This window comes from Anser anser (genome assembly GCF_964211835.1).
Source record: "Anser anser genome assembly, chromosome: 1".
Classification (NCBI taxonomy): domain Eukaryota; kingdom Metazoa; phylum Chordata; class Aves; order Anseriformes; family Anatidae; genus Anser; species Anser anser.
This window is the reverse complement of record NC_139720.1, coordinates 136,835,044-136,842,290: the sequence shown is the minus strand read 5'-3', so window position 1 is coordinate 136,842,290 and position 7,247 is coordinate 136,835,044. Positions and strand designations below refer to the sequence as shown.

The window sequence follows — 7,247 nt, the reverse complement described above, 5'->3', positions numbered from 1 at the left end:
AAATTTTGTCTTTTAATTAACCTTGAACACTTTTTTAAAGATTGCATTTTTCTTTCTTTTTTTTTTTTTCTTTTTTTGCCATCTCGCCCTGACAACATGTGCTGAAGTTGTAAAACAATGAGGAATACATTTTTTCCTCAGATTCTGCTTACAGTATTCCTTTATCACTCTGGAGTGCTTCATTGTGAGCACAGTCTACTTACTAATGTTAAGCAGGATCAAAACCAAACATATGAGAAGAGTTTCAAACAGGTAGATTTTTTTTTTTTTATGCTTTTCTTGAGCTGTTATTTTTTCTTCTGTTTTCATAGAATAGAATCATAGAATCATAGAAACACAAGGTTGGAAAGGACCTACAAGATCATCTAGTCCAACCATCCTTCTATCACCAATAACTACCCACTAAGCTACTATATCGTATCTTGTAGCACCTTGTCCACCTTGTCCAGGCACTTCCTGAACACTGTGAGGAACGGTGACTCCACCACCTCTCTGGGCAGGCCATTCCAGCACCTGTACACTCTGAGAGAAAAAGTTTTTCCTGCTATCTAATCTAAATCTCCCTGAGTGCAACTTGTGGCCATTTCCTTGAGTCCTATCATTAGTTATCTGAGATAAAAGGCCGACCCCCTCCTCATCACAACCTCCCTTCGGGAAGTTGTAGAGTACAATGAGGTCTCCCCTGAGCCTCCTCTTTTCCAGACTAAACAGTCCCAGCTCCCTCAGCTGCTCCTTATAAGACTTGTGTTCCAGACCCCTCACCAGTTTCTGTTTATACTGAACTGGAATGTCTAAGTGGGGAAGAAAAAGAAATACAGCCTATTTTTCTTTTGGGGAGAAGAAAATGAGGTGACTTTACATTTCCTAAAGTGAAAAGCATATACAAGAATTCTCTCCTCTGACTTTTCAGTGAGGCTATTTGTGGTTGGATTTGCAGAATTCAAAAGTGCCATTTGGAGTATGAGAGCTACTTGCTTTCTGAATTGTATCTTGTAGGTTCAGCTACTCTGCTACAAGTACAGGGTGGCTGGTTCCACTTGCGAAGAGAAATTGCCTGGTACCATACCACATCCTTGCATTATCAATTTTAGTTTAACCTCAAATCCCACCCCATCCCCCCACCCCCCCCCCCCAAAAAAAAAAAAAGTTGTTCAATGCCATGGCTATGGTATTGTAGAAAAGGTTTAATAAAAATCTTTCAAGGGAGAAAGATGGACATCTCTACTTAAAAAATCTACAAATGCCAAAATGTTGGGTGAGGAGGAAAGCTATTAGAAGCTTTTCCTTTGCGTGTAGACATATTCCTGTCATAGAGGTTTATGTGCAGGTAAAGGTGAATAGACTATGGTTCCTATGAAATCTATTTACATCATATATTGTGAAGTTTCTTTTCTCTTGCTTCAGCTTATACACATGTCTGAAGTCAGGAAGCATTCAGTTAATGTCAGTTGGGTATCAAGGAATTTTCTCTCATTGATCAGAATGAACAAGCCACCTTCTTTAAAATCAAAGTGCAGGGTGTTTCCTTTTTTTTTTTTTTTTTTTGGTGAATGCATACACACTAGTATAGCTGGAAGGAAAATAACTTTCTACAAAGATAATTTCCCTCTAGGGATTTGAAATCTTGGCATTTTTTAATTTGGTGATTTCAACCCCACTGCCCCTGTATAGTTACATAAGGTCCCAAACGAGTGCCAAGCTGCTGATTTGAGCTGAATAGGATACAAAGATAAAATAGGAGATAAAATTTTTAATAGGACAACAGTATTGATTACACTGAAATGAGAATACTGACAAACACAAGAATAAAAATAAAACATATTAATAATCTTGAAAAGATAGCTTATTTCAGCAGTTGGTAGCTGCAGCAGTTGGTAGCTTCAGAATTCTGGAGAGAGCAACACTGTGAGCTCACAGCTTCTGGAGTAATTTGCTCTGAAGAATAAGATGTTGAGCTTGCTGTTTTTTTTTTTTTCTTTCTCTCTATAATGTCTACTTGGGATCACTTTTATTTTTCCTAGCAAGCTTTTATACTTCACTATTCATAGGTCTATAGCTCCACACTATATAGTGCCTTTCATGTACTTTAGATAATATTGATGTGTTGTTACCTTGAAAACTGTGTTTATCCACTTACAGGCCTGCTTTTCTTCTCCTTCTTCTTTTTCTTCTTATTCATCTCTCACAAAGCAGTGGCAATTGTCACGGTATTGATAGCTGCTGAACTGCTTGGGCACCAGGATGTTGCTATTAGAAGGGTGTCTATGCAGGAAGTGCCTAAAGTATTACAGCAATTGAAAATATATTCTTGCTCTCATGTCTCTGCAGAAAATAGCAGCCATCTTTCAGTTCCCATTTCCAGACTTTTCTGATGAAGATGAATCTGGGGGGGGGCGGGTGGTGGAATGAAATAGAAAAAGAGGATTAAATACTTGTCTGGTACTAATGATCATCTGAAAGCAAATTCTTAAAATAAATTATTTTATATGGTTTGCAGCAATATGCCTTTGATGTCAAAATAAAAACAAACAAACAAACTGTATGTCTGCTCTTAAACACTTGGCATTTGATCAGAAAAACAGCATCTTCCTACAAGAGTCTATAGGCATTCTTTCTGTTACAGAGATTTTTATAATCACTTTATATAATTTGTTCATAAATTATGAATTTGCTCATGTAAAGTTTACTTGAGTCTAGTTTTGAACATCAGTGAATGACACAGTAAGCCAGTTATAATATCAATGCCAAAAAGTTGAAGCAGGGACATTTAAGAACCAATACTAGACAGATGTGTGGAAACAGAAAGGATATCTGACTTCTGGCAGAATCTGAACATTATTTTACTCTAAAATATGTAATTGAATTATGGAGAAAAATACTTTTGGCGATGGACAGATTAAAGATTTAGTCTAATGGGCAACATTTTTCTCATTGTCACAGTGGGAGCATAATTATATTCTAAATTACCTACTCTCTATAAATCTATATTCAGACTTTGATGTAAGGATTTTGAACAAATGAGTAGGGCAGGGTCATCTAGGTCTTTGTAAAAATATCCTTATAGCCTTGCAAAGTACTACCCTCTGCTCAGGGGAAAATACAATTCTGCTTTGCCTAGAAACAGGGTAACTGTTTCATATTCTTTCTTTTTATCTCCAGCAACTCACAGGCTGGAGATAAAGATTAAGACATGTTATCTTACAAGATTCCTGACAAATTCGTGCTTGGCTAAATTCCCTGACCTAGAATGTCCAAGCTGAGAATATCTCAGCAAGGTTTTGCTGCTGCAAGGCTCTTTAGCTGCTGGCCTGACATGGTTTCTGGTTTACTTCTGACTACCATTTCTATCTTCCCCTAATACCCTCTTATTTTCCAGTTTTCCTCCCTTATTTCCTCATTTGCCTCCTTGTTATTCCCTATAAGTCCCCTTTTTACATTTCTCAGGCATCCTTTTCTCTTGTGGACCCAAGAAGAATACTGCACTGCAATGACATACAGTCTATTTGCCAAGATAGAGAAAAATAGATGGATATGAGGTAAAGCATTTTTTTTCTTTTCTTCTTCTTCTTCTTCTTTTTTAATTTTTCTTTTTATTTATATATTTTTATTGTTTTAACTTTATATTTTTCTTTCTGTGTCCGTTCAGGTATGAAGAAAGCTGATTTTGCTAGATGATCTTATTCCCTTTCAGGGAAAGGATGTATATAAACTTTTGCAATCGTAGTATCGATTTTGCTTCTTTGGTTGTTTGACAGTAAAGTCGTCACACATGGCTACTTAGCTTTATAGTTCTGCAGTGGGAAAACTAAGAGAATTTCTTTTCAATATTCTACAGTAATAGCAAAGTCAAGAATGAGAGAAGCTGTGATGCTTCTCTGGGGGATGGATAGCTGACTGATTTTTTATTAAGGCTATTTTCTATTTCAAAATTATTAATGCAATGCTGCAGCTTCTTTGTCCTTAAACATTAAATTGTTCATGTTACCAGAATCCTTTTGTTCAGCTAGGTGGTGAGAAACTGTGTGAATAAACAAATTATTAGAGCCGTGTCAGTAGTTCTAATTCAGATAAAGCAGGAGGATGCTGAGCATCAGCTGTTACTTGTCAGGTTATGCAGAGTATTCCAGGCATCTTACAGTTGCTAGTCTATTCCATAAATGATTCTGTCCTCTGAAAATACAGAGATCATGTAAAAGGAAATGGAATGCATATACCAGCAAAATGAGCCGGGTAGCAATGAACTTACAGAAAATTCAAAAATATTCCCTAAAGAGTTGTTTGAGATTGCTGTCTTGAATCTCACTTTGAGAGTTAACATGTACTGATCCTCTTTAACAGTTCACCAAATGGGAAGTTCAAAGAGAAGATGCTACATATTCCGATCATCTGGGGGGGTTCAGTTTTGTGAATATGCTAGCTGCTTTCCCTATTCCACTTAGACTTGAAACTTAAGTCTGGTATCCTCTCATTTAAACAAATAAATCCATAAATGAGTTGAAACTAAACATTCACTCCAGATCTGTCTATATCAGGTTTTGCACAGAACTGATCCAGTCTTTTTTTTTCTTCATCCTTTGCAGACATTCTCATAAGCCACGACCTGTAATTATTCTGTTGCTATTCAGTATGAGTAGCACTTTTCTTAAAACCAACATACTGAGTGCTGCTTTTGTAATTATTCCAATAAAATCTTCATTTGAATGTCTTCAAATATTATGTTTATTAATTAAAACTACTTAGTTTATCTAAAATCAAACCATAATATTAGTGAGGAAATGTCATTTAATGTTTCAGCCAATGTTTATATTTGCAAACCCAGCATTTCTAATAAAATTCTTTTGAATTAGTTTACGTATTCATGTTACAATTCCAGAAAAAAATTATTTCATTTCAGTGAACAGTTTAGTTTTCTTGATATGATGCTTGTTTATTGTCAGAAACTGAGGTCAAGAAAACCCACCAATTTCAGTTGGGAATAATTTGAATAGTTGATGTTTTCAGAAACAGTGTTGTAATAAGTTCCCCTAAAACACATGCAAGGAAAGAAGATCAGTTCTTCTAAGGAACTCTTTCCCAATTTCACAATCTGCTGCTTCATTGCTTTGCACAGACTTATTGCACAAGTAATGAAATGAGTCTAGCTATGTCATTATAGAACTACAAGAATTTCAAGTAACATGACTTAAAGCTTTATTACTGTGGGTTTCAAGAAAAGGAATGGTCAAGTTTATCCACCTATCAAAAATGTGTATCTCAGAGTCTTGGGAAAGGGAATCATATTACTTAAAATCACAATGTTATGTGATAGACTGTCACCAGTTGTGAAAGATGGTAGCTTTTACAAATGATGAGTAAAGAAAAAGTGGAAGTTCCTGTGCATGGACGGAGCAAACAGGTAATGTTCTCATCACTTCCCTCCACTCCAGAAGGGGTATCCATTTTTTGATAATGTGTGAAAAATTGTTTTTTTGATTTCTCTGAAGCAGTCAGTCCTGGGTGGAAGTGAAAAAGCTTAATGCCAATCTCAAGATAAAAAAGAAACTCAATTTCAGAACTCAACATAGAAAGATCTCATAAGACAAAAAAATATAAATTTTAGTTTATGTTTTCCTTCTACAATTGCTCCCACTTCTCAGTTATACTTTTTTTTACCTCTTACCCGAATAATAATAATACAAATAATTATTTTCTATTAATAAAGTTGTTTATAACCAATTAGAGTTTGAGTCCTCCATTCTCAGGAAAGGTGATATACCTATCTTGCCCTCAGAAACCCCAGCAGTGTTAGGGTGTTTCTCAGTTAAGGCACAAGAGCTTAAGATTAAAACACAGAAATTAGAATAGTTTGCATTCCTCTGGTAGAAAAATCAAAGATTATGTTTTACTTTAGGAGTAATAATTGCTTAATTCTTATGCTACAGTATTCTCAGTAAGCAATAAATAGAAAGTGAAGTCTAAGTTTTTGTTGTTGTTCCCCTAAAACTGGTTATTGAAGTTAAATGCACCCTTGTTAAAGAGACATTTCAACATTTTACATAGCGAAAAAACACCTGTCTGCAAATCTGTACTCTTAATAAAATAAGAATCTGGAAATATTCCAAATTAGCCAAGAAGACTGGTATATTCCTACATTCTTTGAACTTCTAAGATAGGTAGTTCTCAAACGGTACTGTATAAAATCTAGGTAATTGTGGTAGCCATAAAAGTCTAAGAAGAAATGAACCACAATTTAATGAGCACTGGGAAAAAAAAAAAAAAAAAAAAAGAAAATTTTAATATTTTATAGAAATTATTTTAAAATGTTTCAGGAAAAAAAAATAGATGACAGTCTAATATCTCAAAAAAAAAAAAAGAAAAAAGAAAGGGAAATGATTGCATCTGCTGAACACATGTACAGGACTGATACTACATGATGTGCTCCACCAATGATCACATCAACAGTAAACTTAATTTAATGACTGAAGATTATGTGTGATTCCAGTATTTTCAATATACAGACAATACAGATCAACATAAGGAGTTATGAGAAAACGAAGATGTGGTATTCTGTTACAGATCTAGACTTTGTACAGAAATCATCTTTGAGTACACCTTAAGTTATTAGGGCTTGTAGGATTTAAATTCTTTACTCTATCCTGTGTTGGCAAGATTGGTGTGGTGGCCATCCTGTTTGAGATCCTTTTCCTACCACCCCCACCGCCCTCCCTTTTAATCAGTCCTACTTCTGCCATCTATTCAGCCTAACTCAAAGCATTTTCCGTTTGTTTCGCATCAGTCTCTTTGCTATTCTGCATTATTGCAAGGTTCATTTAATTTCTGCAGAGACTGCATGTCAAATTATCCTCCTTACCCAACAGTGAACATGAAACCTAGTTTTAGATTTAAAAGATTGCATCACTCCTTTTCCCATGTTCCACCATCTCCAAATCTCACCTTCTCTTTCCTTTCAAAAACTAGTTCTGGAATTTGTCTTTCTTTCTTAGTCCTTGGAAAAGTCACAGAGAAAATTATCTTGGAGGATATAGAAAGGAAGTTAAAGAACAAAGCTATTATTGGGCATAGTCAACATGGGTTCATGAAGAGAAGGTTCTGCCTTAATAATTTGATCTCCTTCTATGATAAAGACACCTGCTTGGTGAATGAAGGGAAGGCGTTGGATGTAATCATTCTAGATTTCAGTAAGGCTTTTGATACCATCCCTCACAGCATCCTTCTGGACAATTTGTCCAACTGTAAGATAAACAGGT

General features: G+C 35.4%; 1 long non-coding RNA gene across 1 annotated transcript in view; it reads left to right on the top strand.

Moving 5' to 3' along the window:
• Positions 1 to 2,687: 2,687 nt before the first annotated feature.
• The window catches only part of LOC310893064, a 62,417-nt gene continuing 57,857 nt past the window's right edge, over positions 2,688 to 7,247 (top strand). Inside the window, exon 1 of the long non-coding RNA XR_014578678.1 lies at positions 2,688 to 3,536. This is a non-coding gene — a long non-coding RNA (uncharacterized lncRNA). The remainder of the gene's footprint in view (positions 3,537 to 7,247) is intronic.